The sequence below is a fragment of the Drosophila mauritiana genome, chromosome X (genome assembly GCF_004382145.1).
Source record: "Drosophila mauritiana strain mau12 chromosome X, ASM438214v1, whole genome shotgun sequence".
NCBI lineage: Eukaryota > Metazoa > Arthropoda > Insecta > Diptera > Drosophilidae > Drosophila > Drosophila mauritiana.
This window is the reverse complement of record NC_046672.1, coordinates 17,976,509-17,987,083: the sequence shown is the minus strand read 5'-3', so window position 1 is coordinate 17,987,083 and position 10,575 is coordinate 17,976,509. Positions and strand designations below refer to the sequence as shown.

Genomic DNA, 10,575 nt, shown 5'->3' with positions numbered 1-10,575 from the left:
GCAATGGTCTTAGATAAGAGCCCAAATCGCCAAAGAGCTCGGAAAAGTCGAACAAGAACTGGGACAATCAGCCAAGCAGTTAGCGATAAATTTCCCCCCCACTTTTCAGCACACAGCGAAAATAACAGCACTTCCCAATGGAAAGCGACGATTTTCCGTCTATCGAATAAATTTTCCAACATTTAGTTTTGAATTTAGTTTAGTTAACTTTTATTTCTTGAAATTTTCCATTATTGTTGGGTTGCCAGTTGTTTATTGGCTTAATTTTACATTTTAATAAACGAATTTTTTAAGGAATCTAGTAAAATACACTTTTAAAAACTAAAAATTCTTGTATTGTATTGCAAGTAACCACAATTAAAAGAAACTTGAGCAGAGAATCTCAAAACCTAAATTTCATTTTAATAAATACTCCATTCAAATTAGCTTTTCATAATTTCTTCTCCATTTCATTGTTAGCTTAAATACATAAATATTTAAACGTTTTAAGGTTAATTCGAATAGGTCGATTAATAAATTCGAAAATGCTAATAAAACGAAGTGTATTTTGTAGTTTACGACCCACATTTACCATTAAAAAATGCTGTGTTTATTCATTCAGATGGAAATGGTCGATTTATCACAATCCAAGGCAATTTCAAATATTTTTCAGTTGCAATTAAAAAGAGCTAGTTTTTTTTTTGAATCAGATGGATTTGTGTTTGCTTTTACTTCGTGTGTGTTTGTGTGTTGGAAAATATATATGCATTTATATACATATGTACATATATATAAGATTTTCACCGGCAATATACTTACAATTATTTATAAAAAATCATGATAATTTTCAGGGAACTTGCAACAATATAAAATCTTCATAGGTACCTTTTTGTGGCCAAAATTAATAACATTAAAACGGAGTGAGATATTTAGTTTCTGTTTTTTGTATTGGGTTAAATAAATAAATAATAAATAAATATCTTTAAAGTAAAACGAAATTTTCGTGATCAATTTTTGATTTGCATTCTTAATAGGCCTTCTTCTTGCAAAGTTAAAATAATAACAGCTGTATGGTTAAGCAAACTTTGTAAAGGCACCTCTACTTTCGTGCCAGACACTGAAAAATCATTAAGGCGGCAATCTTTCATTTTATTTGCAACTTTGTAGGACGGATGCGGATTTTTTTAAATTTCTAGTACGCAACACTAAAGTCTAATCTTATACTAACATAATGGTGTAATCAAAGCTTAGTATTACGGACTTTTGAAAAATGGCTTTTTGGTCACAAAAAGGTACCATTCAGCCTATAGTGCAATGGCTTGAATCTTTTTTCCAATTCCTGCCAACGATATATTTGCTAGATTTTTACAAATAGTCCACCCTTTTTCGCTCTGTGTAGGAGCAGCAGTTGGCGGGGAAAAACTTTATCACCAGAGCGCTAGATACGCGAAGTCCTAGAGCCGGGGGAAAGTGCGTACGAGCGACGGGCGCACCTCCAGAACGAGTCCTTCTCCTCCCAGGACCACCGACCCACATAACCCCCCAGCCCCCTTAATTTTTCTTCTTTTTTTTAGGATCCCTACGCTATGACGTGGCTGGGTAACAATCCGGCCATCCAACAAACGAACAAACAAACAAATACATGGCATAACACGATAATAATAAAAATACAAACATTTGCCATTGCGTGTCCCTCAATGACGTAACCCCCCCTGAAAACACACAGAAAGACAAAGACAAGTAGAGAGTGAGCAGGGTTTGCGGGGGGTGGTTGGAGTTGGGGTTGGGGCTTCAAGGCGCCCCAAAGTGGACGGACAGGGAGGAGCAGTGAAACCACATCCAAGTGGGTGGGCATATTGCCGGTACGAAAAGCGGTAGTTGCTGGCTGAAAATTTACATTTTTCTATGTGCGCACAGTGAGGTACATAGTGTAAGGCAAGTAACTTGTAACACAAAAGGGTATTTATTGAACTTAACTTATATTTGAAATTAAATCAACTCTAGGAGTGCAATAAATGCATTAATTGGAAGGCTAATAGCAAAATCTTATATGTAAGATTATAGGCAGTAACTGATGGGCAGAGCTTACCATTACTTTGTCGTGCTGCCTTACACCACCGCAACGCACTGTACTTACACACATCCCATTGGCGGCTGTTGGCTGTTCCAGTTGTTGCCATGCCCGTTAATTGCCCAGCCAATGGCCGCATCAGTTTTTACGGCCCTCTGGAGGACCGTGAGGTGTTAACTTCGGGAGCGAGACATCTGCGGATTCTCGCCGATCCATGGGCCAGTTCATTAAAGACGACTCTCCGGATCGCTGGTGGTGTGTGTGCATCGTACGCAGTGGGTGTGTGTTTATCCATTCGGATGGAAATGGGCAATTTATCAAAATCCCAAGCAAATCCAAATAATTTTCAGCTGCAATTAGACGAACTAAACTTTTATGAGTCAGACGCTTCCATGTTTGTTTTTACTTCTGTTTGTTTGTTATGAAATTTCACAAACCCCCAACCGAACCCCATCCCAATTTAGCCCCAGCCCAAGTGAAAATGAAAATTGAAATGGAAATGGGAATGGGAATGGGAATATTTCTGCTCAGTTTATATGTCCAAGTTGAGTGCAGTGAAAGAAAACAAGCGGCAAACAAAACTCTTTGCCATCAATCAAATTTAGTTCTTTTTCGTTTCGTTTTTGCGTATTTTTGTTTTTTTGTTGAACACAGTTTTCCATTTCCATTTCCGTTTTTCCAGTCGACTCGATTGCGTCAGAGACAGTTGGGGGAACTTAATTTTAAAGTTCCTAGAAGTTGCTAATCCTCAAGCTCACCCGCTCCTCTCTCTATCTTCCTTGCCTCGTCTTCTTGCCCCAAGATTCGGCGATATAAAGGAAAAAGAGAAAAAAGCTGTGAAGAAGACATTGCCGAGTTGTCGTAAGCGCTGACTAATCAGCGTCATTATCAAAAAAGCCACAAAAGCAGCAGCACAAAATATACAAGAACATGGAGGGTTTTGCTCGGGATAATACACGCGGCAACATTTTGTGATTATCATTGCGCGGCGAAAGTGCTTTTTAATGTCGCCGAGCATTTTAAATAATTAGCTGATGCCGTGGCGGCATCCAGCTTCTCCGTCCCTCCTAAATGCTCCATTTGTAATTAGCTTTGCAAGGGGGATTGTGTAGGGACTTCCAACTGTCTTGGATCCGCGGCGAAACCGACAAATAAAAGAGTTATTTCGCCAAGGATCCGCCTGCAGCGAGGTGACAACCCTGGCGGGGCTAAGAGGCAACCATCTCGACGAACAGCAGCGACAGATAGTCCACGTGCAGCGATAAGAGCCGCCCACATGGCGTATACGCAATGTTGCGCCCTTACGACTGCCAATGCCAGTTACTCTCTCTTGTTTTCCACATCCTGCGGTGGCCAAATTAATTTATGGCGGCTCTGGATCGAGGCCTAAGCACCGAGTAAAAATGGGGAAAGAGGAGCGCACCCCTCGACAAAAAAAAAAAAAAACATGAAATAATAATAAATAAATTCATTAACATAAAACACGAAGAACAACTTGGTGGCGGGCAGGGGTGTAAGAGGGGGTGGAAATTGAGGGGTGTCGGGCAGGAATGCGTGACGGCAGACGGAAGCCAGGACTCGCTCGTTACCTGCCTGGAGATTATCATCAGCGGATTGTTATTGTTTCGGGGATTTTCATTGTGTGCGTCCCTTGCTTACTGTTTTTCCCTCCAGTTTTTCCTGCTTTTTTTCCAACTTTTTTCGATGGTTAGCATCGTTAGCGGCTCCCCCGAACCTGCGAGGCCCATTCATTTGCATAATTTTTTATGCCACAAGGGGTGTCGAGTGGCAGTTGTCCCCACTCAAGGGTTTCATCGATGGCGGCAATGTTATCAAATATATATGTACAGGTATGCCCCTTTTTTGTTGTGTGTGCAAGTGTGTGTGTGCGAAGGGTTAAAACACTTTTATGCCTCATCAACGCATTTTTACGCTCAATGCGCGCCGTCAACTTTTATTAATTGAGTTTTGTATGAAGTGACAAGGGGAAATGGGTTGAGTGCTAGCACTAGTGTAAAAAACCAGCGGACAACGAAGCTTATGAGATGATAAAGCAGAAATAAAGGTTAGTGAAACGCAGAAAAACTTCTGTGAAAGTAACTAATAAAAAAGGGACTCTAAGTAGATTAAAATAAATGAACTGTACAAAAAACTGGCTAATTTAAGTGGAATTTATTTACATACCTGCTACATATATTCGAATAAATATAGCTAGCTGGAATACTTGGTCACATAGGAACGCTTGACTGTGTTCAAATATTCGGCAGCTCAGAGGTCCATTGGGGAAACCAAGTCATTCCCAGCTGATTGAGTTGAGTGGGTGCCGGTTGGCCATAAATCAATGGAAGCCACTAAATCATTAGCCATAAATGGCCGCAGACCCGCATCATCAAAAAGTTTCAATTGGCCGAGAATTTTGGAATACTCGTAAGCCATGGCCAAGAGTGATTTCGTGTGCGTTGAGCATAAAACCTTAACACTTTCCTTGATTGGTCCCGGCAATGGAACACCAGTCGAGCCGCAGCACAGTGGTTCCACCCATAGGCCAAAAATAAAAACATTAAAGTCCAAATTTTGACTTTAAGTGTATCATTACTTTCTCATAATTAGTCTAGCTATTCAAATTTATTCATGTTTTTGTCTTGACAGCATGATATCAATCGAATGTTGCCGCGTAAGATAAAAAACCTTATAAATCGACAATACTCTGCAATGGAAGGCAGATAATAAACAAAGGTATTTAGTATATTTGAAAAAAAGTGTATGTACGACGTTCTGTGTTTTGCTATCTTTCGTTGAAGCTTTCGTTATGCCCATTTCCACTTAATTTAATAATATTTTTTGTATATTGTTTATTAACATTTTAAAATTAAGAAAACGTTTAGTTTAAGTGCCGACAGGTGCCCAGGTGTTATATATGCGAAGCAACTCCAACGCAAATGAAGTTATTTATTTGTATGCTTACAAAAAGAACTTTGAACCTTTTGAACAGACTTCTATTGAGCTCTGATCCATTTATCACTGGTCAAATCTTTGAGCGGTCCGGTACTTGGTCCCGTACTCGGTCCCGTACTCGGTCCCGTACTGGTCCCGTACTGGTCCCCATACACTGGGAACCACTGTGCGCAGGCAGGGTCATGTTATGTACATAAATATATACACATTCTATATGTATATGTGTTATATTTAATATGTACGTGCATAGGGTCCATTGGCTCACACTCCAAATGCGGAAGTGGACAGCCATAAAATATGTGGCAAGAACCGCAGAAACTTTAACCATAACAAACTCCCTGCCGCAAAGGACGACGACTGCTTATCAATTGCCCATGAAAGTATGCTACGAAATTCCTGCTCGCTCCTGTGCACTGTTGCGTGTGTGCTAGTGTGTGTGTGAGAGATTTGCGATAGCGAGCTGAATTCATAAACAATATTCTACATGAATTGTTGCGCCCTTCGACCCCGCCCCCCACCACTTTTCCTCCTGCCTGCCTCAATCGCCCTCTGAACGGCCTTTGCCTTTGTTTTGGATTTTGTAACTTCAGTTCGGGTAGCTTCAATAACATGATTAACTTGATGGCGAAACGAATCCCGGCAAGTGGCCAGTGAATCTCTGACCAGCCTGTTGTAAGAAAGAACTGAATTAAAACCTCCTGAAAAAGTTCTTCAAAAGGTTTTTAAAGATTGTCAACCGTATTAAGATATTGATAAGTATCTTTTATATAAAGTTATTATTTTTCTTAGTATACATCCTCTAGAAATCATGTGCAACACACCATTCCCAACAAAATAACTCACTTTGAGATTGTCTAAATATGTGTTTAGACATAAGTAGGCTGTAATAAACATGTCACGGGACAGCATAAGTGGAAACTACAGATGAGTACGATTGCAGCGGCCTATTGCCGGAGTGTCAAGTGACATGACCACGCGGGAGGCCTCAAACATAGATTTAAGAATAAAACTCAGCTGTGTATTGTGTCCCCCAGGGGGGCTAAAAAGTTATGAAACTATTTATTCTTTATTAAACATTTTTAAAATATTTAAAACGTGCTTTAAACTTAAATATTACAAAGTTACATTTTGTTTATTCAATTGCATGTTTTCCGGATGACATTCCGAACCAACTTAAGTTTTTTAAGGCATATATGCCTTTCAGATAGTGCAATACTTCTTCGGTGCGCCATTCGGTCGCGTTGGCGACCCACAATTGGGACAATCTCTTTCGCTTGGAAACTGAATCTTTGGGAATTTCGGATCCTCTGTAGAATCGCCGGCCAACTGTTTGTTGACATGATTATGCGCTGCCCAGAGCCACAAAATCTGTTCATCATCATTGGTCACATTTGCAATCGGTCGGAGCTTTTTGAACTCGCTTATCTTCTTATCACACTCCTTGCAGTTCATAAAGAATCGCACGTAGCCGAGAAATACTAACAACACGGATCTGGGCTTAAGCTTTTCCGACTCCACACTAAGATAATGGAATAGAATCCAAAGGGAGCAATTGAAGCCGCGCAACGAAGGACGTGAGGCAATGCAACCAACATATTGCTTTCCAACAAACACGTAATTCTTTACTGATTTCAGCAGCAAGTTCTTGAATCCAACTCCGGAAAGTTGCTTCTTCGCGCGCAGGGAATAATACAGGTATGCCAGCTTTTTCCGCGCCTCTGGCTTCAAGGGACTTAAGTTGTATATCAGTTTAACAAAATTTCGCAGGACAACTATCTTTGTTCCGGCAAAGTGCGATGTTCCCGGGAACTCCACGTTAAGGATTTGATCGATAGCCCGTTCCAGATCGGCTCGATAGATTCGAGAGGGATGATGCTTGTGTTGCTTCCTGCTCCTTGTCTTCAAGTGAACGTCAAGTGGTAAGATTAACAGCAAATACCTCCAGTTGCGTGTCCCAAAAGAACCAGGTGTCAATCAGGTGGCAGCGTTCGGAGTGAACGGTCAATGGGAAAAATGTTCGCCAGCAGTGGAATCCTGGTGCTGAGAGTGCTTCTGGTATTGGCAATTGGTCGGCAATTGGTAAGTGGCCATAAACTTAACTCATAAACAGAAAGTCTAACTAAAATTGGACCCGCAGGTGGCCAATCTGAATCGATCCACTGCAAACTCATCGATGCCAAACATGGCAAAGTGTGCGTCTGCACGGCGGACTATTGTGACTATCTGGAGAATCCCGTCCTGACGGACGAAAATAAGTGGTTCCTGATCTCCAGTTCTAAACAGGGTCTACGCTTCTCCACAACTAGTGACAAATTCGGGAAGGAGGAGAAGTTTACCGTGCAGGGTTATGTGGAACCCACCCAGGAGACTGCGAATGCGACAATCCTGTCTCGTTTGTTCGATAAGGTGGTGGCCAGTGCTTTCACCTTGGAGTCCCGGGAGAGCTCCATAACTCGCACGGTGACCCTGCGACTGGACAGAAGTAAGACCCACCAGAAGATGGTTGGTTTCGGGGTCAGCTACACCAGAGCAGTGGAACTTCAAGCGTTCAGAACTGGCTGACCATCTGTACAAGTCCTTTTACGCCGAGGATGGACTGGGCTTCAATCTCATGCGAGTTTCCATTGGCGGCTGTGACTTTGACTTGGAACCCTGGTCCTTTGCCGAAGAGGAGGGCAACACCGTGCTATCCGATATGGATGAACTGAACGCGCATGATGTGACGCGAGTCGCACAGATCAAGCGCCTCATTGAGGTGTCCGGAGTGAAGAATCTGTTGGTCAAAGGAGCCGCCTGGAGTCCCCCGCCCTGGATGAAGACGAACAACAGGTGGACAGGATTTGGACGCCTCAAGCGGGCTTACTATCAGACCTGGGCCGATTACCATCTGCGTTGGCTCAGACTTATGGAGGACAATGGCATTCCCATTTGGGCCATTTCCACGGGCAACGAGCCACTGAATGGCATGTTTTTCATGTACTTCGTTAAGTTCATGAGCTTGGGATGGACGCCACAGACGCAGGCCATTTGGCTGAACGATCATCTGGGTCCCACGATCCGAAACTCTGAATTCAAGGACATCATCCTGTTTGGCAACGATGACCAACCCTATTCCCTTCCCCATTGGTTTAAAGTGGTAAGTAATTGAGTGTTAATAAATCACAAGAGGCATGACCAAATTAGCACCAATTAAACTACAAAGTTCACATTACTTATCGCGGATATTTCCAGATGAACCGCACTCGGCCAAACTCGATTGATTACCTCGATGGACTGTCGCTGCACTGGTATTGGGATGAAATTTTTGGCAACAGCTTTATCGAACAGACCACGGAATATGCCCCCGACAAGATTTTGATAGTTTCCGAGTCCTGCATAGGGGACAAGCCCTGGCAGGCAGCTGCTCCTCTCCTGGGAAGCTGGGAGCGGGCCGAGAAGTATGCCCGAGATTACTTGCTTAACATTAAGCTGGGCTTCCAAGGCTGGATTGACTGGAACATTTGTCTGGACGAGATTGGCGGTCCTAACTACGTGGACAACACGGTGGATGCCCCAGTGATTGTGAATACAACAAGTGGGATATTTTAATACTACCCTTTGATCTGTTTGTGATTAGTGATATGATTTTCTTGCAGCATTCGAAGAGTTCTACAAGCAGCCCATGTTCTATGCCATTGGTCACTTCTCCAAGTTGGTTCCAGAGGGATCCGTTCGCATAGATGCAGTACCTAGTAATGTTAATCTGGATTCCGTTGCATTCCTGCGACCGGACAACAAAATCGCCGCCGTTCTCTTCAATAGTGGTCGCGCCGATCTGGACATCACTCTGGTGGATAGTATTCGGCGTCAGTTCGTTGTCAATGTTCCGGCCAAATCCATTCACACTTTGCTGTACAGTTAAAAACAACAAATTAAATAAAAACATGTTAAACTTCGTGAAAATGAAGTCAACCAAGTTAAAGTGAAAATTGCAATTTTCACACCTTTTATTTTTGGTTTTCCAACCGAATCAAATCACACCTAAATTATGTAGATCCATCAGTGGCAGTTTGCCAGTCGCACAACGTGTATCTTTTTATAATGTATCCAAACGATACTTTATCAGCCTTCTCACTTCTCTTGTGCGTCCTGATTCTTTCCGCTGGACACGGCGAACTACTTTTTAATCCGGATGACAATGTGGAGCAGTTGGATTTTTCATCTTTCGAGTCCGGACTTAGTGAACCAACGACTGGGAAACTGGTGCAGTTCTTTAGCGGATTCTGCAAGGAAAGCCAGAATTTTGTACCAGCGTTTAGGAATCTATCTCGTAAACTTTACAAGTGGCACCGCGTACTGAAAGTCCATGTACTAGATTGTGGAAAGGATGAGAACGATGGGATTTGTAGCATTTAGAGCAATCGTAAAACGCCAACACTACGATATTTTCCACCGAGTTATAAGCTAGCACCAGACGACCTGGGCACCGAGATCACTAATCGAAAACCCAAAGAAATACAGTCCAATCTGGCCCTAAATCTTCAAAAATTGGATTACTTCAAAATGTTTAAGCGGCAGGACAATGTGACTCATATACTCATACTCATACCCACAAGGACGTTGAGTACGTTGCTTTCGTTTTCCAAATGTGTTTAGACCACTTTCTGCCGCACTTGGAAACAGGCAACTCCATGGAGGAAAAGTATGCCTCTCAGGGCGAGAGATACCTCGACACGGAATTTAAGATCAGCTGGAATTTTTTTGTGGCTCCGCTATATGTTTCCTTTTTGCCCTTGCAGCGATTTCCATATTTTCCCCCTGCGAAAGGCATCCTCCTGGCGACTTTTCCAGCCCGCAGTTCCTTGGGTTCCGCACTTTCTTTGGTGTCTCCCCAGCTGGAGGCAACCTGGTCGGGAGCGAATTCCGGCCAGACACCTCCGTGGATCCCCCGGTGGCTCAAGCTCTCAGTTTCGCTGCGAGTAGCTTCGGTTTTTTTCCCGTTTCCCTGCTTTTCATTTCTCCACTTTCCTTATTGCCCCATCCCTGGACCCCAAACCCACTTTATGTAGCAGCACTAATGGCGCTTTATTATTGGCAAAGTTGCCTGGCCCCAGTTTACAGCGTGTGGACATAGGGGTACGTGGAGGGGGAGCTAGGATGTTGGTGGATTTTGGGCAAATCGGGGGATATATATGTAGGAGCAGCAGTAAGTAAACGAGGGAAGGAAGCAAAGCTGCCGAGCAATGGATGCTTTTGGTTGAGCGGCAGCCAATTTATATGGAAATAGATGCGCGGCACATTTTCAATACGGATTTTTCCTATCCCTGCCCGACTTCCCTATTCTTTCTGCTCCTCCCCCCTCCTGTGAACCTCAAAAACTCCCTGGAGAATGTTGGACTAACAAGGAGGTGGAGACAAAAATCGATGCCCCCGGGAATGAGTATAAAAATGAGAATCTCAATCTTTGTGCCCGACACTGAGACTGAAGATTACTTTGGACCCGCAGTCCCAATCTTCGCCCCTCGAATCGCCAATTTTACGGACCTTCCTTTCTTTTCTTTAGCGCCTATGACCCGCCCAATTTCGGACCA

At 43.0% G+C, this 10,575-nt stretch overlaps 1 pseudogene; it reads left to right on the top strand.

Moving 5' to 3' along the window:
- Positions 1-6,965: 6,965 nt before the first annotated feature.
- Positions 6,966-8,925, top strand: LOC117147368 (annotated as a pseudogene).
- Positions 8,926-10,575: the final 1,650 nt, after the last annotated feature.